Genomic DNA, 25,001 nt, shown 5'->3' with positions numbered 1-25,001 from the left:
GAAGGACAAAGATGGGAGGTTAAAAGGACCATTTAAAAATAAGGAATGAATTGAATACATTAGATTTATTTGGTGAAACAATTTAATGAAGAAAATACTAATTAAATTATTAAAATCTAGATTGCAAGTAGTAATTAAAAAGGCAGTTGCTATGCAACCAAAAGGATTTTTGTGACAGAGTGCAGAAATATGTTTGTTAAGTATGCTGGTATTTCACTTTGACCTTTTTCAGTCACACACCTGCCCAAACTGTGTAAATGTATTTTTGAGAATGATAACATTAAAGATATCCACAGGATGAAGAAGCAGAAAGACTATTTGAATTAGCTAATGACTTTTATTATGGTTAAAAGGTTAAGGAATCTGTGAGATAAAAATAGATACACGTATATAATTATGTATAAAATTTGTATGCTGATATTTCATCATAACTAATGGATTAATTCCTATCCCAAACACAGGTCCTGATCCTAAAGACATAAAAAATTAATTTTCATAATGTGTTGTGTGAGCTAAACCTGCCCTCTCCTGAAGGTTTTAAATAACAGTTAAATCTTTTATGTTAACGAAGGCCAACTTTTGCTGTTCCTGGAACAATCTGTGTGGTAGTTTCTGCTACAGTATAAATTGTTACATGTGAAAGATTTCTGTTTTCATCATGAGATACTGATGTATGGAAGAGAGAACACCAGTATGCAGATGAAGAGTGACATGCAAAAGATTATTTTTAATCTTGAGATCTTATTTTTAATATGAGATCTTAAAGACATTTATTTGCCCTTTCCTTTCTTTTTCTGATGACTTTTAATTTCCAAACATTAATTTATTATTGTTTTATAGGCAGCTTCTCTTCAAACAACCACTCAGAAGAGGCCCTAAAGCCCCTTTTATGATGCTGGAGCAGAGGAACTATCAGATCTAAAGACAGAGTAGTAGTTGTAGACACAGTAGGGTGTAGAGATTCCTAAAAGGAACTCTGGAACATTCACTTGTCATTTGTGCAGCAATGTGTAAGCTTTTGTGTTTTGTGCACTGTTACCCTTCTATGCAAGGAATCTAGGTGAGTATTTTAATATTTAGTATTGTAGAGTATTCTCTAAAAAGATTCTGTAGGTTCTCTCTCTCTAATAAATATATATATGTGTGTATGTACATGTTATGTGTGTGTACAGTTAAATATTCAGCACTTAAGTGGATACAGGAAATGGTTTAGGTGATGGCTGCCATGCCAGAGGAAATTGTACTGGTTGGTGTTTCTGGGATTATCTACTGAGTTTTCAAAAAATAAATAATGGTTATGTACAAATCTCTTTTATTAGGAAATAATAAAATATGCCTGCCTTATATTCCAATAAAAAAACCAAAACTGTAGGAGCTTGGGGTAGAAGATAGAAATAACAAAAAACCCACTCCCCCCACCCCCAAAACAAAAATAAAAAAAAAAACCACCAAACAACCAAAGGAAAAAATTCCTCAAAAAAAAAACCCAAGAGAAAATATACATCTAGTAAAAATAATTAACAGAATAATGAAAAAATAATATTTTGTCCACAGAAATGTGAAATGGTATCTTATTTAAGATATCATTGACTAACTTCTGTCTAGTGTTTATATCTAAAATGAATTTTTTATCATTAAGCTTAAATCTATCCTAAACATTTTTCTTTTTACAGATGGTAATATAGATTGCATTTTTCCACAGAGCTATTGACACATCCTCAAGCTTCTCAAGAGAAAACCTCAAGCTTCTCAAGTGAAGTTTGGTATTATGAATGTTCTTTTCCTTTTAATGAGCCATGGATAAAAAAGATTCAATTTAGCCAAATAAAGAACAGTAAATTATTGCCAAAATACTGAAGATAAAAATATACTTCTGAGAGGATATATTAAAAAACTTTTATTTTTTCTCTTCAATTTCACTGAGCTTCTTGACACCTAAATATGTTAGTTAATGGGTGCTTCCAATTCTGTGAGATATAATTACAAAGGAGCATATTGTTTTCTAAATGTGTCCTCATAAACCCAGTTTTATCTTGAATCTATGTAGAAAAAGCAGGTTCAGAATGATCTTTAATCAGAAGCACCACCTTCCCTCTCTTTTCATTTAAAGACAATTTTGAAGTTCTAGAAAGAGTGTGTTCCTCTGTCCAGTGAAGTTATAACTCCCTAAAAACTCTGTTTTCCTGGGCTCCAGATAAAAGTCAAGTATGAATTACAGGAAAACTTCAGCATCACTGGACAGACAGGAGTTAGAATACAGCATTGTACTTCAGAACTATTTATAAACACATGAAAAAAAAAAAAAATTAGATTAAAATCCTATCCAACACCAATCACAGGAAGAATACATGTTAGTTTTCTATATTGTGGAAAAGAGATTTTTTGCTGCTGTAAACCTTCTCTGTAAGTTCCCATAGAGAATAACTGCTAGACACAAATCACAAAAATAACATCATAAAGCTTTAATACCCTTGGCTTTAGTAAATTAATTAAATTACCCAGTAATAAAATGAGTTTCCTACCTCAACTTTGTGAATTCCAACTCCTGTTACAAAAGAGAGAAAAGAAAGGATTTTCAGAGAAAAGTACAGAAAGGAAGACATTTGATATTGTTTAGCAATATATAATAGAAAACAAGTTCACAAGTTTGATTAGAAGAAAAATCATACAAAAAAAGAAAGTTCCCCTGTTGTAGTGAGAAAATATTTATTTTCTCCTATATGTAATCTCCAGGTGTAAGAAGATTTTGCATTTTATTAAAATATTTTTGATTACACTTCACTGCATAAAGTGAGGCATTATCATGGGAAAGAATAGCAGCTAGGAGAATCTGTGCTTCAATTTGCAGATAACAAAGAAATTTTAAAAATACATGAAATGGAAATTCAAATATATTTTTAAAAATTCACCTGCCAGAAGTTTTAGCCCTGTTTTATAAGCAACTAAGAAATAAAACAAATGAAACTTTTTTTTTTTTAAGTCAATATATGGTTCTCTAAGTTTCTTTCACAGTCTTCTTATCAGTCATCCTCATTTCAGTTCTGACTTGTTAATGTGTCCTAGTGCTATTTTGCACTCTACTGTTGCTGTTGCAATGACTGTACATCATATGCTTTCCCAGCAGTGTCAGAAGTGTGAAAAATTAGGGACTAAATATCACAAAAGAGACATTTTAAAAAATATTTTTTAATTATATATGACAGAAATGAAATTTATCTACTATAAACCACAAACAATTACAAGAGATTACTGAAAGTATTTAAATTTGTTTAGCCCTATAAATTTCCTCAACTACATAGTATAAAAGCCACAATCTTGACTTTTTCCATCAAAAATTTATTCTCTTCCCTTAAGTTACTTCCTTGTAGGTGGAGTGAGAACAACTTGTAAGACATGGGCAAGTTCCACACAGAACCAAAGAAGGGTGTAGACAGAGGATTTAAATTTTTCTCCTATTTTGATGGTCTCAGGTACTACCAATACAAATATCCATATAGTATAACATATTTAACATTCTCTAATTTATTTTGTGCACCAAACTACATTCCTCTAGGAACTTTAGGAAGGATTTAAAATATAAAGCAAAAGGGGTTGTCAAATAGATGGCTATAGCTGTTAGGAATTGACCAGGTAAAATCTCTATACAAGAGAAAAAAATCCAAGTCATATGGATTACAGGTTTTTCTGTTTTTCCTTTTAATTTTATTTTAATTTTGTCATTAATATGACATTATACTTGGCAACTTTTCAAATCTATGTTTTGGAATGTAATCTGCAACAGATGATCATAATTTTAATTTATGTTAGACAGTGCCCTGCAAAAACAGTCTTTATAAGGTTCAGACCATTTCAGAAGTCCATTTCATATTTATGTTTAAATAAAGCAGACAAATATCCTCTTCTTTCCTATTAACACCTCTGCAAGAGATAAAAAAAACCCCAGTCTTCCTTTGTATCCTGTCACTTACTTAATATAGTTACAATACTGTCAGAAAAATTCTGAAAGCGTTAAGGAAAGGAGCAAGTTTGTGGAATTAGAATTTCATATTTTTGATGAACCTGAACTAATCTTGTAAACTCCTTAAAACTTAATCCTGCCAATTTTTTTTCAAACTGTTGCTTAGACTAAATATCATGCTTCCCCTCTAATAGTAGATCTCTAGAGTATTTTATGTATTTTTTAATATTTTTATTAATTTGTTTTACTTTTCTAGAAACACATCTCATAGTTTGAAAAAGATTTCCTAAGAAGCTAGGGTTCATGTTTGAATAGCAAGGCAAACAAGTGATATAAGATCCTGTAGAATTTACTAATTTTGGAATAAATTTCTCTGTGGTGTTTCTCCATTTCTGTTTAAAATCCTAATTACAGCCTTCATAGATTTTTTTATTTTCATGCCTGGTAAGATTTTTTTTTTTTTTTTGTACTTTGGGCTTTAGGATGTGTCAGCTTATGGGCTTTATTTCATCTTTATCTGCATAGCCAGTGGGAGTCAGTATTGAAAATTAATTTGATTGAGCATAGCAGTTACATTGTGCAGAATATCATTCAGTGAAGAGACTAGACATAATAATTTGACAGTTACAAATCATTTAGGAGAAATTATCATCAAGAAAGGAAAGAGATCAATTTGTTTGGTAGTATCAAGTGTTCTGAATGCACCGATCCCTCTGGAAAAGAATCTGAGGGTTCTAAAAACATTGCTGATAAGGAAGACAAAACCTAAAAGACTCTTAAACTGGAGTCAATACTATACCTTCTGGTAGAGCAATCTGCTCTTCTGAGACCTCTGCCTTGGAGTGTCCAGGTTTGGGACCCCCAAGATAAGAAAGATGTTGCCCTGTTGGAACCAGGCCGGAGTCACCACTTTGATTTTAGGAGTTTGAGCAATTCACCTGTGAAGACAGGCTGAGAGAGCTGGGGCTGTTCAGCATGGAGAGGACCTTATATTGGCCTTTTAGCACCTACTGGGAACCTAAAGAGGGACTTTTCACAAGGGCATGTAGTGATAGGTGTGAATAGCCTTAAGATGAAGGAGAGTAGAAGATGTAGGGATGGTGAGGCACCGGATTGTCCCAGAGATGTTGTGGACACCCCATCCCTGGAGGTGTTCAAGACTAGGCTGTGTGGGCTTCTGGGTAAACTGTCTAGAGGAAGATGTCACTGCCCTGGGAAGAGAGGATGGAACAGGATGATCTTAGGGTCCCTACCAACCCAGACCTTTCCATGATTATCTAATAATGAAGTTGTTGGTGAAAAGCTATTGTCAGTGACACTTAAGAGGAGTCGTACTAGACACTATCAAGGCAGGATCATTATCTGTGTATCATTACACAGCAAGTATTACAGTGACTGAAATATCAAGTATAGAGTCAAGTGCCACATTTACAAGTTTCTCCTATTATGTAGAAATATCAAGCTTTCATGAGTAAAAGAATTAACAAGTCATTGGGTTTCCTCCGACTTTTCTTTCCCTATTTGCGTTGACTTAGCTTAAAGCAGACCTGACCTTCTTCCTTTTGCCTCTGCTTACAGTTGTACTTTGTGCTTATTCTGATCAGTCAGAAAAACAGAAACAGAAAACCTAGAAGTAAAATTTAATTTCAAGTGAATTCTTGTTTCTTTGAATTTTTCCTACACATAGTGGCTATCTCTTCTCCAATGGTATGCCATTCTAGCTATTCACAGAACTTTTGCTGTGGATCATTAAGTTAATGAAATAACTTCAAAAGAAAATGTACCTTTCCAAGCCTTTCCAGGCACAATTTTGATACTGCACTTGCTCTGTCATTGGAATATTGACTATCACAGCTTCACTGCCTATGAGATTGGATTAAGATTCTGGAAATAATTTTTTTTAAGGGTTGAAATTATATGGGGCTTTAAGTTTCTTAGATAATGAGGCCTTGGATGATCTCATCTTCCATGCTGCCTGCCTTCAGTTCAATACTTGGATCACAAAACTAGCAATCTGCCCTGGCTAATGGAGTTTGGAGTTATGAAACAATGTAAATGCTGTGATTAACTGAGGAGCTATAAAAACCTTTGGGCTACTTCTTCTGCACTATTATCTTGTACTCATATTTGACTTTAAGTCTGTAGGGTCAGTTTGCTTTCTTGACTTCATAGTATATATGTTCTTGTGACCCTTAGCATTATAACAATTCCAGTAAAACTTCAAAAGTGGATGTTTATAGCCACATCATTCTACACAAGAATTAAACTCACTGGGGGAATTCTTTGATCATTAATTCTCTTCATGTAATGAGAATTATGGTCTACAAGTAATTGCAGTTACATTTAGTTACAATTTCTTCTCAACTGATACCTTTTATTCCTAAGTATATTTTTGAATTATTTTATTGCCTTTTCCACATTTATTCAGAAATAAAATTCAGTGAGTTTGCGATAGATTGGATTGCAGATTTTAAAATTTATGCCGATTTTTTTGACAAACTCAACAATCAAGATATTTTTTATATTACTCACCATCTCAATCCATGAAGGCAAGTCAACATGATAATTTAATGCCATGAGTGTAACTCAAGTTTTATATTGTGGAGTTTTTTTCCCAGATGGGAGTAATTTGAGGGGTAATCAAACACAAGTGTGGAATACACTTGAGAGATTTTAGAATATAGTGACTCAAAAATGGTACGTGTTGTATGTTATATGTTTTCAGTTGGTCTTTCTTCCAGTAGGCCCTTTCAAAATATAAAACACAGCAGATATTAAATTAATTTCAGCTTCATGCTTCTGGTAGTGTGCCAACTTAACTGTTTTACTTCATTCAAGTGATGAATAACCACTCCTGATTTAGCCTATCATTTAAAAATCTAATATTCTCCTTGGTCACAATACCGGTTGTCTGTCTAATCTTGATGACTTCATGGGAACAACATGAATGTTTTCCGAGTTTGGGAGGCTGTCCATTGCATGAGTGTGCAATAATATTTCTTGTTTTTAGGAATTCTGAAAAATGCTTGTTTAGAATAAAACAACTGGATTGTTTTTTGAAAGAGTTTCACCATGAAAAAAAAAGAAACTGCTTTACATTTTCTATTTAATTTTTATACCCTGTTTACAAATGTAACTGGAATTACTATTAACATAGATAAGTGAGATTGAAAATGAGGCAACTGCTAACTATTTTAATATAAGGAACAAACAATCACTGTATGATAAATTCATTTAAAATTAATCCTTGTGGATTCTGTTTGTTTGGTGGGTTGTTCATTGCTTTTGTGTATGTATTCTGTTTTATATTGAACTGTAAGAAATACTGGAAAAGTTCAATCTGGATAGAATTTGCTAAAAAAAGGTTTCATGTGTGGTTGATGCCTTAAGTTTCAGCTTTCATATTTTTCAGATTCTGTACTGCTTTAATTTGTAACTCTGAACTACATCTAAAGTGCTAGCAAGTTCTCTTCACAGCTTAGTTAGACAAAACAATCCTTTTCCAGCCCGAGAACCAAGGACACCAAAAAGGCCCAAAAAGCATTAACAGAAGCAAATTGAGGAGAGCAATATGAGAGGCTCGTACTTCATAACCTGAAGATGTAACTGGACAATTAACCCTAATATGTAAATAGACCAAAACATAAAGACTTGTTACTGGCTGTCTATCTTGTGTAGTTTTGGGTCCACCTTGAGCAGAGCCTCTGCCAGGCTCTTGTACTGCCCAAGGGATGTCCTTGGAAGGCCTTTCAATACCTAATTTATTCCTCTGACTCTGTCTAGTCTCTGTTCCAGGTCAGCCTCTCAAGGCATCATGGTCTGCACTCTTTAGGGTAATGAATACTATTATAATTGGTGACTGAAAAAAATTAGGTAGGATCCCAGTGGTTTTGATAGTATCAGTCTGCTGGTTTAATATTTAAAATATCAGATATAAATAACTTCAACATTTGGAGAACTGCCAGAATGTGAATTATAATATCTAGGTCACTGCCTGTTTAAAAGACTATTATCTTCTAACTAGAGTAAAACCTTAAATGGACCTTTTAGCTACCAAAGAACTGTGCTGAGGCATTTTTGAAATACCATATGTATGTATAATTTGGCTGCAGAAAATCATATGAGAAAAAATAACAAAGAAATAATTTTGGTAAAAAAGTATAATTTTTTCATAAATTCATAAATCATTAAAACTTGAATTTTACCCCCAGATATTTGTATTCCTTTGCCAAATTTACTATAACTATTAATTTTATATGCAGTTTAGCTAAACAGTTGCAGTTTTCTTTGTGCTGGACATAGTGTGATAATTTAACAGGTTGTGTTTCTAAAAACAGTGTTTTACACACCAAGACAAACTTGTAAGAGAGAAAATGTTTGGGAATAAAAATTCATTAAGTTCAGTTACTGAAAAGGAGAAAGTCAGGCACTGAAATGCCAAGGTTGAGAATGGAATCAGAAAGGTGCTCTGTTTTCTCACAAAACAAGCTTATGTTGTAAGTGGACCATCGACTATTCCCTAGAGCTTGTAGCAAAATTCATTGTTATAAAATTCTGAGACCTTCTACTTTGTTCATGCTATGGCAAAGTAGAAAAGATTAGAAAAGGAAAACCCTTATGATAAATAATCATTCACCATGTTGTTTTAAAATTCACATCTTTACCTCTCTACAAAGTATAGCTGTGGAAAATAGCACAGCTACAAGCAGATGCTTCAGAAGAGTAAACATTAGGGAGACATAGATGAAGCATTTAATGTCATGGACTTTATATGAAAGCATGTATATAAACTAGTCATGAATAGAAGTAATGAATATCTTCTGGCAACTGCAACTTGCTGAGAATGAAATACCTAGAACAGCTGGAACAGGTGTCTGGTATTAAGGTGGGACAAAACAATAAGTATAGGCTGTTTGAAAATTGGATTTTATCATAGAGTTAAATTGCTTATTTGTTTCCCAGTGCAAATATGCAAATAGCTAACTATGCACTGCATCTAAATGAAAGTTCATATCATTTAAGTGATTAAGTTAAAACAATCTTTAGAAGACTTTTACTGCTTACGCTCTTCACTGTTTTCAGCCACAAACGAACCCCTATTAAGGACAGTGAGATGATATATGAAGTTCTTTTTGGGAAACACAAATCTTTCCAAAGATTTGGAACATGTTTGCATCAAATCTTTGCAAAAAACTAGTAAAAACCCTTTCATTGTAAGAAATCTTTTTTTGTTTTAATTAAAACCACTCCAGAGGCGTCTGAAATTTTATATATATATACATGCATATGCATATACATATATATATATATATATACACACACACACATATACACCTATATATGTACACACACACATATATATACAAACACACACATATATATATATATATATACGTATATATAGCACAGAATTGTAATTGAGTTCCACCTACGGCTATAAAGAAAAAATGAGGTTGTCAGTTATATTTATAATAATCAGTGATCCAAAATCAGGCCAACATTTGTGAAGAAGAGCCTTTAAAAAGCTTGTAATGGGAAAATAGATGGGAGACATAGAAGAAAAAAATTTAGTTTGATAATATATGATATGATTCAAGACTCTCTAGATTCTCTCTCTCAAAAAAAACCCTACTTATTAGCTGAAGTTAGAATTCTAATGATCAGATTTCCTATTTTATATTCATTTCACATTTACCTAGAATTTGAATAAATAATAGCTGATGTTCAAGCTAGCCTGAACTGGTTGTTACTGCAATTTATTGTCCCTCTTATTAAAAACTTTCTCTGCTCGCTTCCTGTGTTACTGCAATGCAATGTTTTATTGTAATTTCAGAGTCTGGTTGCACAAGGCTTTGAAATAGTTAGCTGAACTTACCTTCCACAATGGTTTAGTTCTCACAAAACAAGCATATAGTGCACATATGGCCAGGTACTGGACACAGCTGAAACAACAGCTGATGTACTGCAATATCTCAAAGACTGGGAAAGCGAAACATCAAAAAGTGAAAAATGGCCTTGCTGTCAGATTGTGACAGTAATTTGAAAACATGTTTGCACGTCTGAAAAGACACCTGAAGTATGTATCATTGAGAAATAAAATATAACTATTCAATCTTAATTTTCTTCACTTTTTAGAGTACAATATTATTGTTATTCCTTAATGTGAGTCATATGCCTCAGTATATTTAATATATCTATAACTAAGAAAAAATTTTCTATTACTTGTGAAAGTAATTGTCACCTATTTTGTGTTCATGATGGAGAGAAAAGGTTACTACAAAGATGTTGATGAATAAGTTATCTCTCTTAAAAGAGGGTGAAAATATAATATTGAAAAGTCAACATATTCCAGTAATATGGAAACCTAGTACCTAGATTTTTTTACATCTCCCTTATGCATTTTGGTAAGTTTTGAGACTAACACATATATTAACAAGAAAATAAAAAAAGGATCAGATATTATTTTTTAGTTATATGTATGGACTGTAAGACTGGCTCTTGCAGAGGAAAGCAAAAAAAATGACTGAATACTAAAGACAACTTGAAATATGTGTGCATCATAGTAAAACTAAAATAGATAAAATAAAATCAGCATATTCTCTTTCACAAGTTCCTGTCAACATACACTTTTGCATATGATTATTAGGCATGAATTCTAGATGAAATTATGGATGGATGCTGCTCACAGTTCAAATTCTGATGGTAAATTTTGTTGAAAAATCTTTTTTATTCCCCATCTTCCATGAGTGATTTAAGGGCAGTGTGTGAATGGATAATTTTGTACATATTATCTCTAAGGCGTATCAAAAGGCTCACACAGAAAGTTCTTTGAGCTACTGTAGAATTAAGAAGCACAGGGTACTCAGATATATGAATGACTGTATAGCAGATGAACAACTCAGAGCTGCTTTCTTTGCTGGATGTGATATAAATTGTTGACTTCTTATGGCACAAGTCTCATAACAACAACAGGATTCCTTTAGTCTGTCCAGAGGAATGGCAAAGCTGCTTTTTTTGGAAAGAAAAGAACTTCTGAACTAGCCAAGTGTCATTACCTTCATGAGCACAACCTGGTTCTATAATGCTTGGTGAGAATACCTAGAAGTCTCACTGAAATATTAATTTTGATTCTAAACATTAAAGTAAATGGTTGATAATTTTAAAATAAGTAAAATAGTTGACCATACATAGACATGGGACATCTCAATTAACCTTTAGAACAGAAGCCCAATTGCATTAACTTCCTAAGGCAAATACTAAAAAGACAGTCTTTAGTTTGTTCATAGACAGAGAAACATCACTATTGCTGCTATTATGCCTCTTTCCTTAAAAAAGTTAAGTCTAATAGAGTCTGGGTAATATGACCTTCTGTTTACCTGAAAGTGAGGGAAATAATGATTTAATAAGATGTAAAATTGTATATCTTATTAAGTAGAAGTAATTTTAGTTTAAATATAATATATGGTGTAAAATAAATTGAATTCATTATAGTTTAATTTTCTTGGACTCAAAAGTTATGTAGTTTATGAGTATAGTAATTAGGGTTAACTAGGGAGCAAAAGAGTAATTTCACTCTATTTAATACAGTAACATAATATACTTTTAAAAAATGGTTTCTGTTAGAACTCATGCACAACCAGATTTTATGAACATTTAGTGCTTGCTTTGTTATATGCCCATAGATTAAAAAGTAAAGTGAATGTAATGCTATTATTTAAGTAAATACATAATAAACAATGTGCATAAAACGTGAATCCAATTGCAAATACACTACTCGATTTTAATTAGTAGATAAATAATATGCACGGTATGTCAAACCTCTATGTACAGCTTTCCTCCTTTTTAAGCCAGGCATATTTTGAACATACACTTTATCATGAACCATCTAAAATTTTGCCTCAAACCACAGGCCTACACATTTTATTTTCACAAAAAGTAATAAATAACCTGACTAAATTTTTCTTGGCCATACATGCAACATTTCACTAAATATTTGGAAAGTACATAGAAAGGAAGTTTTTTTACTCTCAAACTACTATTCAATTCCTAAAGCTCTGATTTAAAAAGAGGACTATTATTTTATATGCATTTTCAGTGACACATAAATCTATTAAACTGAATGCTGATTCACTTAAATGTCTCAGATGAAGAAGGACTATCTTCCAAACTTTAAAGTGTCATTTAAGAATGTCTACCAGTCCATATGCCCTAATCTTGTTGTTTTGAAATGGGATTTACAATGCTTAGGCACATATTGATAATGCAGAAGTGGGTGCATCAAAACAGTGTCAGAATTCAGCACTTAGTCAAAAACCATACAAGACATTTGGGCTCCTCTTACTCTTATTCATCATTATGGTATATCTGATTTTTTCTGCAGGAACAATCGTGTGGCAGAGATGAAACTTCAGTAGGATTTTTGAATAATTACCCATTTTTCTCCCTTTTTCTTTGGCTTTTTTTTTTTACAGTGTCTGCCTGTCCTCAAATAAGGATAGAAAACAGATCGAAAGGTAAATCTACAGGAAATGCAGTGGATACAATCAGCCTGAGAATCTGTAGCTAATGAAAGACTGTTCTAATTTCATTTTATTTTAGCCATTTTGCAATGACCTCATTCCAATGTGAAGAAAAGGCATTGTACTATACAAAGTGTGAAATGATGATTGTCTCCATTATATGTATGCATAATGAATTTTCCAGCTCCTCAGCTAATACACTCAAGATGTATGTGTGGGAAAGCAGTAGGGAGAGATATTATGGTTTGGTTTTAGTTGTTTTGTTCCCTCACTTGGAGATCAGATCTATGGATTTTCTTTATTCCATGCTAATTAATGTCAGATATTAAAAAAAAAAGAAAAAAAAAGTTATGTTTGCAATTATGTTTTTCAAAAAAAAAGTAAAAAATTCCAGTTGCCAAAGCATGTATGTGTCACACATTTCACAAAATAATGTGTTGAAATCTCAACAAAAAAAAAATAAAAAAATCAAGAAATCAATTTGATACAAAAACTGTTACCAAGCTTCTTAAAAGGGCAAAAAAAATCAGGTATCAAGCTTCCATTTAACAAACAGGAAAAAAATAAAAGGTAACTGAAAACTCTCATAATCTATCTGGAATAAGATAAAGATAATTCTGAATACTACTGAATGTTATCTTAGAGGTTAAGTAGGCTGCAGCACCACAGCAGCCCATGATTGCAGTGCTCAGAACAATGACTGAAGAAGAACAGAGGTACTGAATGTTTTAATGTATATCGAATGCCACAGATGAATGGGTTGCATTATTTTATTACTAAATGAGTATAACAAAAAATATGAATATTTAATTCCTACTTAGAAAGTGCTCTTCTGTTTGGGGAGAAACACCTAATCCAAAGGAAATAAAATTATATTATTGCTTTTCTGCAGTTTCTTAATCCTTAGGTTCATTATGGAGCTAGATTATGTGGTATAAAAAGAGTAAGAGGACTGAATTGCCTTATGCCAGGGGGGACTTCATTTCCTCTAGTGAATGTTCATTTGACAGCACTATTGTGACAGCATTTCCTCTGGACTGCCTTTGTAGCAGTCCATCATGAGTAGATGATGGAGTTCACTTTCTTGGTGTATGAGACAGGAAAGAGATTGCTGTTCATTTCAGGAGTTGTTTTCAAAAAAGAAACTGCCTGTGCTTTCTTCACTCCTTCATGTATTTTTACAGCAAGGTCTAATGCAGGATTCAGTGAGTGAGAACCCTGTATGGTTTAATAGAGTCCCAAATCCTATATTGCTTCTAGAAAAGTCTGTTATTATCCCAAGACATGAAAAGACTTTCCTTAAGGGGTAGTCTCAAACGGCTAGGGAAGTTTTGGAAAGTGAGAATGAGACATGCAACAGAGATCAAAATATTTATTTCCACTGAATTTTCTAGAAGAAATGACCACAATATAGATATATATTACAGATATAGGTAACTCTGGTATAGATAGGTAACTCTGAAAACATAAAAGAAAACTAAGCAAGGACTTTTTCTTCACTAAATAGACTGATAATCTTATGAGAATGCTTCCTCTCCTCTGCAATAATTATGCTGACATACCCAAGCACACTCCCGCCTTGCAAGATTATTTTAATTTCTCTTTTATTAAAGAAATACAAACAAGCTGGCAAAACCTGCCAATTCAGACAAGTACTATCTCTCAAAGAAAATGTAAAGAAAATAATTACAGAGAATTATTGCAATAGAAAGGTTGTGGGATACTGTTAATAACTGTTTATGTAAACTAAACATAAAAACATTGTTGCACTTCAGTGTATAAATTACAGTCAGTACACATAGCTCTTATGTGCTGTACAGAAGAAAGCAATAAAGATAAAGGAAAAGAGAAGCACACATAATTTTGAATTTTCCAACTGAGGAACTCATGTCTTTGACTTTCAAATGTGATGAGCTTTGATAGGCTCTGTGCACTTCATCCCACCTGCAGTTTCTTGGATTCACGCCTTGATTTGTGTCAACTGATTCACTGACTTTTTATGAAGGTGTTCAGATATACAGTGCCTTAATTAACTACCCAAGATTTCTGTCTCATTATGTGAGACAGAAAAGCCCACTAAGCTGTCATTGAACAGCAGTCATTACTTCAGAGCTCCTGTACTTCTGTGCATGAGGGCGAGGATGGTGATTGATTTATCACTATTTTAATAGATACTTGACCTGTGAGTCAATACAAATGTTTCACTCAGTCGTGGCAGAGGGCAAGTGATCCAATTATGTGAACACAGTGGACTAATAAAGGAGCTCTGTTTTTTTCCTGATTTCCTAAGAGAGTTGTTAAAATCTTCAGTTGTTTGATATTTAGCAAAATTACTAGTTAAGAAAACTTCAACTTGAAATACAAGGTATAATATTAAAGAAAAAGGAGTCCAAAGAACAACTAATAGCTTAATGTCATTCCACCATTTCTTAAGTGCTATAAAGATGAAGTTTTTTTAGTTTATTGCAAGACATTAAACTCATTCAAGAGAATTTTTTATTTTTCATTGCTGTTCAAACCACTAAGCATGACTTAAAGATGTTATAGGTTAAACCATGCAGATTAAATAAGAATTTTGTCTTTTTACAAAACAGAACCAAAACCAAATTAAACTGAGGAGAAGTAAGCAACTGTCTGTGTGAACAAGATGAACTCTCATGGACCAAGGTGAGGCTGACAGGCCTGTAGTTTCCCAAATATTTTTGATTGCTGTCTTGGAGACAGGAAGAATTTGCTATCTTCCAGTTCTGTTCTAGGTCCAGCAGTTCATCTCCTGCTCCTGGTTCCTTAATTGCCTGCATCAAGAAGATGTTGGCAGTGCACTTCAGAAAGCTCCTGTGCTTTCCTTGAGCCCTGTTGTGTTGTCCTTCCCTCATACATTGGGCTGAGTCAATTCTCCCAGGAAGACAAGGGCCTATGAATGTCAAGTTGTCAGAAGAAGGCATAATTTGCTTTTTCTTCATTAATATAGCATATAGCAGGAACCTATCACAATATTTCCCACATTTGGTCTGCACACTAATTCTGTTGGGTCATCACCCAAACAAAAAATGGCATAAATCCTGCTCTCTTACATGAAAGGCAACCCTCCCTTTTTGCTTTCCCAATCTGTCCTTCACAAAGAGTCTGCCTTTGCCTATGGCAGTAGTCCAGCTGTTGAAGTCCTTAGTGTTTACATCATCCCTCTTACTCTGTTTGACAACTTGGTTCATTGCTTCTTCATTTGATTGTTGACCATTCTTTCCCTTCCTTCTTGCTAATAGATTACTACTCTATAGGTTTCCCAGCTTGATAACAAATACACCTCTCCCTATTTGGTCAGATGGACCCCTTCTCTTCCAAGCAGTTCTCACAAAGGTCACATGGTTATGAAAATTCAAACTCTATTGCCAACACCAAATGTGCAACCAGGTTTTGACTTCCAAAATTCAATAATTTTTTGCCAAGCCTTTCCCATTCAGCAGCAAGACCAGGCAGAAGTCACCATGCACCGAGCCCTTCTCCTCATTCCTGGAACATGTACGGTCACTAGTTATGAAGTCCTAAATCTCCCAGACATATTGATAGTGCCCTTATGGAGAAGAAGTGTAAAATAATAGTCTGACCAACTGTCAAGCTGAACAAACTTTGTCAGGCTATCCATGATATTCTGGACCAAACCCCTCAGCAAATGTCCTCTTCTAACATGCAGAGCCAGCTTAGTAGACTGCATCCCTGAAGCAGAGAGTCTCCCACCACCATTCTTTGCCTCATCCTGCCAGTGCTGCCACAGGTCTCAGGCACAGGCAGACCAAAAGGTCTTTGTTGGGAGGAAGTCCTTCCTTTGCCTGTGCCTGGTCCCAAATTTTTTCTGCAGCTCACAGAAGCATGTGGAGATGGAACAATCATTCTGGTGCCAGAGTTCACAAGATTACAGTCTTTACAAGCCTTTTGTCTCCATTTCCCTGTCTAAAAAGCATAGGTGCTGTCTCTGCTTCCTCAGTGCAACTTGGAAGAGCAGTGCCAGCTCTTGAAGTGCAGTGCCTGGAAAGACATGTGGTTTGCTGACCTCCCACAGCTTCATTACTCCTGTTGCAAACCCTTTACCAGTGTGTTTTTCCTGCAAGTGCAAACTGTTCCTTGTGACCCCAGAGAGAGGCCCCAGAGGCCACTGCAGCTCCTGATCTACAGAACTCCATCCTCCCACGGCAGCTCATGCTGCATAGAGACTCTCAGCTGCCTGTGAACTGTGCTGGGGACCCCACAGTGTGCCCACCATTACTGAAACAGTCTCTCAGTAGACTATCTGCCTCCACTTCTGCACAAAATGCTGCCTTGGAGGGCTGTTAACTGAAGCATTAAGCAGTGTAAGTTACAGTAAATTTCACTGTTATGAGGCTCTAAGATGCTGGCTATTCAAAGGTTTCAAAACCAAATTTTACAAAATTCTGATGTGATTAGAAAGATACTTGGTTTCAGGGACAGATCATTGGTTCTAGAAATCATGTCTTTATTTGTTCCTTGATTCGTGGAAGGACACTCTTACAAAGTATTATATTAATCCCTGCGTTCCAGTGCTGTGTTAGAAAATGCACTTTATTTGGCCTTCTGCAACTTTGAAAATATAGATAATAATAGAAAACAGAAAACAGAAAACTAAATTATTGAAAAATTAATATAATTGAATATATTTCAATTATAGAACAACATGGGCATCAAAGGTATTAATAAAGTTTCCTTAAATCTTTCAAATGTGTAATAGAAGAAGACAGAAGAAAAGACTACCTAGAAAATGTGGTTTGAGGAAAGTCAGAAGACAGAAAAGAACTCTTGGTTACTGCAATGATTCCTGTAGTCAGGATAACAAAAATCTTACAATGAATACAGTCAGTTCCTTTCCACAGGGATCTGTTGCTGTAATGAAATTTTAGCCAATCAACAGAACCATAAGATTCGCAGAAGGTAACTACAAAATTAGGAGTTTAATTAAATGATGAAGAAGCTGTATCATTGTAAAGGGGAAAACATTCAAAAGGTAAATTACTTTTAAATAACGAAGTTTAAATACTCATTATGTATTTATATAAATGCATGTGTAACAAAAACAGATTTCCAGATATTTATGTATATACTGTCAGGGACATTCATCAACAGTTGCTCTGTGATCCCTTGTGCCTTATAATAAGTAGCTATCATCAACACATCCTTGCTGTTGTCTGAAAATTCTGTTTTTCTATAAAACAGATTTTTTTAAATCTATATTATATCCCTTTGACACTATTATCATCATGTGGAAGAAATTCAATCACATAAAAAAACAACAAACTTACATGAATTCAGAGTGAGTTAAGAAATTTTCACTATTTAGCTGGCAACATTTTGCCTATACAGCTTCAGAAGAGAAAACATGTTTTGTCGAATATTTGGGATATTACTCAGACTTTAAGAAATACTTGCAGTGAAGAAACATTGATGCAAATGACTCAACAGGCAAATATTAAGAATGCATATTAAATCTTCCTATAGCAGCCTTATTTTAGGCTGATATTTTTTTTGAATATATTGCATGTTTTTTCAAAACCCAGAAACATAGAAGCTTGCAGAGACAGAGACAGAGACAGTTTATCAGAAGCAATTTGACTCTTCCTTTTCTGGATTGAAATTCTATTTTAAAAGACAGAATTAAACTTGCACTCTATGTAGAACAGAGTATATTGAAGGGTAAAAAAGATAGTTCTTCCAGGGTTTTTTTTGTGAAAAGTGCTGTGAAAAAACCCCCACAACTGTGTGGAACAATTAGCTGTAAATCAAAAATGTGACCAGATTGTGTTAGAAGAACAGATGATGTAACTGGCTTTTAATTTCTGGGCTCTTAGATTTAGTATCCTAAATCATGAGTATAGATGAGTTATTTAGTCAGATTCAAGCATTCATCTGTTTTGCCCAAAGTTCATCTGGAGCTATTTAAACCTAAGCATTGAGATGAGGTAAGGGAGTCTGACATTAATAATGCCATGCAATTATTTATGTGTCACAAGACAACCCCGTATATCCTAGTCTGATCTGGAAAGTAGTCAGAGTTCCAATTGTTTTAAAACTTCAGTCATGGCAATGTAACTTGTATGTTTTGAGCACTGTGATATTGCCAGTTCAAAGATAATCCTCCAGCCTAAAAGCCTTAAGTCTTAGAGAAACATGTAAAAGTTAAATGGAATACATTTGATACCAATACACCGAATTTTGTTTAAATCCTAAAATATTACCAAAATACAGTCATTCTGAAGGGTTTTTTTATGTATTGCTTACCTAAATTTATATTAGGTTTGCTCCATATTAAGTAGGAGCGGACAAAGTTTTTGGAAAGACCGCTACTAGAATTGTATTATTATGGCCAAATAACACTATTTAAGCCAGCATTTACTGAGTTCTGTGTGATACTGAATGCTTACACTTATTTTCATTAAAGCTTTATTGACATGTTTATTACTTAGGATATCTGGGACTTGTTTTTTCTGATCTCAGCATTAAAAATGCCTGTTAAAGCCTCCCTATTGAGAAATGGCTGCAGCAACTGAGATAAAATGTGTGAAGACACTATCTTGGAAATATTCCATTGCATTTGCAGATTCTGCATTTTGGGGTTTTTTTGTTGAGATTTGCAACTGAAAACAGAGTTTATAGTCTAGCCCAGAGCCTGTAAACCACATTAACATTCAGAGAAAATATCTCCTTTTTCAAATCTAGAAAACAGCACTTTTGAACTGATTACTTAATTACTTCATCCACCCCCAAATGAAGATATTACTCTTCAGTACAGCTGGTCAGAAAATGCAATGTAACCAGCTCTTCCTATGGAACTCAAAGATAAGAGCTGTGTTTTCACTGAACGTCTCCCTAGCATATCAATGAAGTAAAATTTTGTGCTGTGTGTACAATAAACGTAGTACAAGAAATAACACATTTATATGCATGCCATTTTCTGTGAATATTTTTTTTAAATTCAGTGGGAAAATCTGATCACAAACTGCATTATTAGAAATATTTGCCTTTATAATATTTAAACTTTTATTTTATGAGAAATAAACTTTAAAAAATAAATCCCATCTGCAGCAAAGTAACACTGTTTAAATTAAAGATTGGAGTCAAAGGGATTGAACTTTATAAAGGGGAAAGACATGGCTAAACAAACAGACTGGTGAGGGGCTTGGAACACAAGCCCTGTGAGGAAGGGCTGAGGGAGCTGGGGTTGTTTAGCCTGGAGAAAAGGAGACTCAGAGGAGACCTTACCACTCTTTACAGCTTCCTGAAAGGTGCGTGTAGGTGCTTGTGGGGGTTGGTCTTTTTCAGCAGGCAGCAACTGACAGAATGAGAGGACAGTCTCAAGCTGCACCAAGGGAAATATCGGTTGGATTTTAAGAAAAAGTTCTTTACAGAAAGAGTGATAAAATACTGAAATGATCTGCCCAGGGAGGTGGTGGAGTCACCATCCCTGAATGTGTTTAAAAAAAGACTGGATGTGATCTTCAGTGCCATGGTTTAGTTGAGGTGTTAGGGCATGGGTTGGAGTTGATGATCTTGAACGTCTCTTCCAACCTTGTGATTCTGTGACTCTGTGAAACTGATTCAATGAGGGAAAACACTCCCATTTTGCAAAGAAACAAAATATTTTCCTGGCTCCTCCTGAGCCCCTTCTGAGAAAACAAAGTTCTTTACTCTGATCTGGCAAAGCAAAACACTAGGTATCATGTTCCCTTTGAGAAGCTGTTGATCTCTGTGTAGGCCACCTGGCATTAATAATGGTGTAAATATATCAAGGTTAAACTCCTCTGAAATGCAAAATCCCTTCTCAGCCTCTGAAGATTCTGAGTAAACACCAAAGCAAGAAATGCAGGCAAAGTTCTGCATCAAACAGATAAACAAATACCAGCTGAAAACTAAGGTTAATGCAGTAGCCTAACAGGAAACAAATGTGTGAAAGCTTGGTTAAAGATTTGTTTTATCCATCAGAGCAGACTGTTCCCAATTATATGCACTTCAGTAAAGTGGCTGTTATTCCTTCCACAGCACCTTCCTGCATATTAAATATAGAAAGCATATGTAAAAATAAAGATGTAATAATGAGCAAATAATGATTTAAAGAAAGTTTTCCACAGAGTAGCATTGTTTACATGATTTATCACAATTCACTGACTGCAAAGGGAGGAGCTATGACAGCAAGTACCATACTTTCTTAGACTGCTCAGCATCCTTTATTAACACAATCTTCAGGCTTGTTATCTTTGTAGTGCTTTGAAGAAACATCATGCAGACAGCAAATTCTGGAAAATGGAATAATGTTGGATATATTTTTTTTTATTTTTGTATAAAAAAAAAATTAAAACCCCAAATAATTGGAATCAAACTAACAGGTAAGTAGAATAAGAATTAATTAGTTCCTACACCAACACCGATTAGATCTGAGACAACATCTAATTTTTAAGAGAACAAAACACAGATACTTCTGAGAAAAATGAAACTTTCTTTAAACCAATTTTTAAAAAAATATGTTGAAGCAAATAAAACGAAGGGGTTTACTTTTAGCTGTTAACCTCAGTGGGCCTCAAACATTTTGAACATAAAATTATTACTATAGATAATGTCATTGGGCCAGTTTTAATATCTATTTTTTAAAAAAAAATCCCTTGAATTCTGTAATTGTAATAATCTTTGCTTTGGATCCAGTGCTTCATTCTGTATCTTTAGAGTCTTCACTGTTTGCAAAAAATCCAAACTAAACCAACTAAACCAAAGCATAAGACCCAACATTATTTCAGTCATCTCTGTTAAGCCTGAAGAGTCATATTTCAGATAGGAAATTCATTTATATTTGTCAAATGATCACTGTTACTTAGGGTTTTTCTTTGAACTGAATAACTATGATAGCTATGCAGCTAGCTGTGAGTCAGTTTTCACAAATTAGAAATTAAACCTCAGCAATTTTTTCTCATTGAAAAGCCAAGACTAAAGATGATCTAGGATTACTGTTCAAAGGCAATTGTTAATATTGCAATCCAGTCTTTATTCAGGTCTAGATTCATGAAAAGATTAATGAAAGCCCTGTAGAAAGCAGAATGCCTGTTTCAGTTGCACTGAAAATGGTAATTCTCAGCCAACCAAATGATTTTCGGGTCCTTAAGTACTTAACTGTTAATGGATTAGTCTTGTAAAGAATTGAAGATTAGGACTTTAATTTAGTTTGAAAGTAAAAAAAAAAACATGTGAAATTATTAGAAATGGAAATTTTGATACAAGTATCAGACTGCTGCTTTATTACTGCAATATTACTACTTCTTTTTACAGATGTGGGGGTTGTTTCGAACACCAAAAAGCAGCAGGTAATGGAATACCAGAAGTCTGATAAAGTCAAACAATTATTGGCAGAATAGCAAATGCTACATGGAAGAATAGCAAATTCTACACCTGCAGTTTATGGGAAAAGACTGCCTGTCCCTCTGAAGTATGCCTTTGGGACAATAGAGAACCTTTCTCTGACACCTGCTAATTATAGAAAATATCTCTTATAAACAAAAAAATCAAGGGAAATTTTTGTACGTATTGGACTTGAGTGTCTCCATGTAGCAGATTTACAAATGTATCTAATCACAATGCTGTATTATTTTGTACAATAATGTACCTTGATTTTGGAGATTAGTGATTGAAAAATACATTTCCCTTTGCAAGAAAACTAAAGCTTTAGGAAAAACTGTGCGGCCATGGCTGACCAACTCATGTGAGCTACTAGAAATGGTAGAAATTTACACAAAAAAAGAATCTCAGCCCTGTGCCATTTTATGTTGCAGAAGTGCAGGACCTATTTGATCACATTCTGGAAAGAAGAGGAAAGAGAAGAAGAGGATGAAGAAAAGAAAGGAGGCTCAGGGAGTCAGGAAGAAAGTGAGAAAAGGAAGGAAGAAAGATTATTGATCAGAAAACATTATAATGCATGTACATTAAGGTGATTAATTCAAGTGAGAAAGATTTGAGTTGTATTTTCAATAACAATGAGTACCATAGAAAAATAAGTATTTTTAACTGAAAAACTGAAAATATAAATGTATCATTTAGAATATTAAATTTTCAATCTGACCAGGCATCTCTTTTTTTTTTTCTTCTCTTAATTTTATCTACTTCTTGTGCTCCTCTCCCCTGTTTTTTTAAACAAAAAAAAGACATATTCTCAGTTTTCAGCTTTTTTTTCATAATACCACTTCCACTCTTACCCAGGCTGTTATTCTCTTCCTGTTTTCTACCTGAATAAAGCTCCTATTTTCCTATTCCATACATATACTCTACATCATTGAAAGGAACATCTCAGGTCACTGAATAAGAGGTTCCTGCTATTACAGTCAGCTGGATTATATAAAACCTCTCATAAAAAAATCACACTGTTTTACAATCCATTAGATTATTATTTCTAGAGAATGCTATTCTTAAACCATTGATTATAAGAAATGATCGCATTTTCCAGCTTATACATTCTCTGTGGAAGACTCATTCTATATATTTGTACACTAGCAACTTTTAAATTTCCACTCAACACGTCTGTAGAATCCCTCAAAGCTAATAGTTACATTTTTTGAGTCTTTGTCCATTACTAACCAGTTTTCTTGCATCTTTTAAATTAACCTCTCAACAGCTCTTTCTCCAAGACTCTCCAAGCTCTGTCCAGAGTTCTAGCTGAATTTCCTATCAGTACAAACATAATTGCTCCCCTAATTCCAGTCAAATTTCTAGTTATGTGTCCTTTAGCTGCAACAATCATGTTGTGATATTTATCTGATAAAGATGTGTTTTTCTTTTCTATCATTTCTACTTGATTAGACTTAAAAAATAGAGAGTTTCTTCCTCATAGCTTACATATAAAATTATTTTTAAGCTGTTTTTTTTTTTTTTAATGAGATCACAGACCTACATGATACATCATGCAAAATACCAAAATATATCAATCAAGAATTTTGTGCAATTTATACAAACTTAAGTGTTTAACCATGAGATAATGATCTCTATTGTCAGGGCTGCTAGACTTAAACTCTAGCAGGCCTTAAGTTGGTAGGCTTAAACTCTAGAAGGTGCTTCTCAAGAATGGATTGATATTATTATTATTTTCTTAAAAAAACCAAAGCAACGGTTTTTTGCCAAAGCCTGTGTTAAAAATATCTGCACCTCTATGCTGTCTCAACATCCAGGAAACATCAGGAAAAAAATCCACAAAACACAGGCATACATACACAGCCTGAGGCAGAGGTATATAACAGGAAACCAAAAAAATGTATCCCAAGGTAAAATCCTGGAAAACAATTGATTAGAAACACAGTACAGTAATAGAAACAAAACAAGAGATATCAAGTTATTTTAGTATTACTCAGAACTGTTTACTCACATATGGCATCAGACTTCACCTGAAGTTCCCTAAATTAAGTAATGTTCAAGCTAAAAATAAGATACTTCCTAGTCTGATACTTCAGTTTTACCTAGAATGAGCTTTTACATTTTATTATTATTTGTTGCTGACAATTAAAAAGTGAACAAACAGGTGCATGACTTTATACTTGGAGGACTTCATGCCCACAAAACCAATGAGAAGGACTTCATATTAGTTCAGAGACAGGGACTAATGATCAAAGCATGATGAGAAATGGAAGCAGCAACAGCACTGAGGAGGTAGAAGGAACACTACATCTCTGTGGGACATGGGGCTCACATTGTTTGTCTTGGGAGCTTTTTGGTCCTGTGAGGTTTATACCTGAGATGGTGTGGAGAAAATGTTGGTGACCAGCAAATTGTTGTAGGGTTAGTCCTTTCTGGTCATCTGCATGGACACTAGCAATACTCTTGTGTTGCCTTTCTTGTGGTAGGATGCCGCAGGGCTCTGAGGGTAACTTAAAGGCACATCACACACAGGCACAGATTATATCGTAGTTTTTTCAGTGAAGAGGAGTTGTCTTAAGTGGACATGTGCAAAGGTATATGGACTAAGAGATAAGAGGGATTAGAAATCTGTGTGCACCAGTGCACTTCTGTGATTTCCCTCAGAATAAAGAAATGTGGTAAAGGTAACTCACATGGCTAGAGCGTGGTGATGAATGAAAGAGGGCTTTCTAGTGGGAACAGGCAGAAAAGGTGAAGAGGAAGGAGGAATCTAGCACAGGGAGAAAATTAATGCTGCGAATGGTTAATGGGTCAATCAAGTGCTTATCAGGAAAATCAGAGCACAAATGACCGTGACAGACATTTTAATGGGTGTCTACTAGAAGACACCAAATTGGTAAGAGAAAAACCACTTCAGACATCTGAATGAAGTTGTAAGCCTTTGTATCATAGGAGACTTTAGCTAAGCTAACATCTATGACAAGGGCAATGGGATAGGAGCAAGTAGTAGATGATCCTGAGCTGACTAGACAAGTCAAATTTCTTGGACATGTTGTCTATTACCCCACTGGTCCACAAGTTCCTTCAGCTCCTTCCTAAGCTAATGTTGTAGTTCTATCACTGCCTTCCCCATGTTT

General features: G+C 34.3%; 1 protein-coding gene across 7 annotated transcripts in view; it reads right to left on the bottom strand.

Annotated features, from left to right (window-relative positions):
• The window catches only part of PTPRD (protein tyrosine phosphatase receptor type D), a 1,176,387-nt gene that overhangs the window by 560,455 nt on the left and 590,931 nt on the right, over positions 1-25,001 (bottom strand). For 3 of the 7 annotated variants that reach the window (XM_086870058.1, XM_086870064.1, XM_086870061.1), the window contains one exon: positions 2,523-2,545. The exons of the other annotated variants lie outside the window; for them this stretch is intronic. The gene's annotated coding sequence lies outside the window, so the exon portion shown is untranslated. The remainder of the gene's footprint in view (positions 1-2,522; positions 2,546-25,001) is intronic. 7 annotated transcript variants of the gene reach the window in all.

Source organism: Cyanistes caeruleus, chromosome Z, assembly GCF_971803275.1.
Source record: "Cyanistes caeruleus chromosome Z, bCyaCae1.hap1.1, whole genome shotgun sequence".
Lineage (NCBI taxonomy): Eukaryota > Metazoa > Chordata > Aves > Passeriformes > Paridae > Cyanistes > Cyanistes caeruleus.
This window is presented reverse-complemented; position numbering and strand designations above follow the sequence as displayed.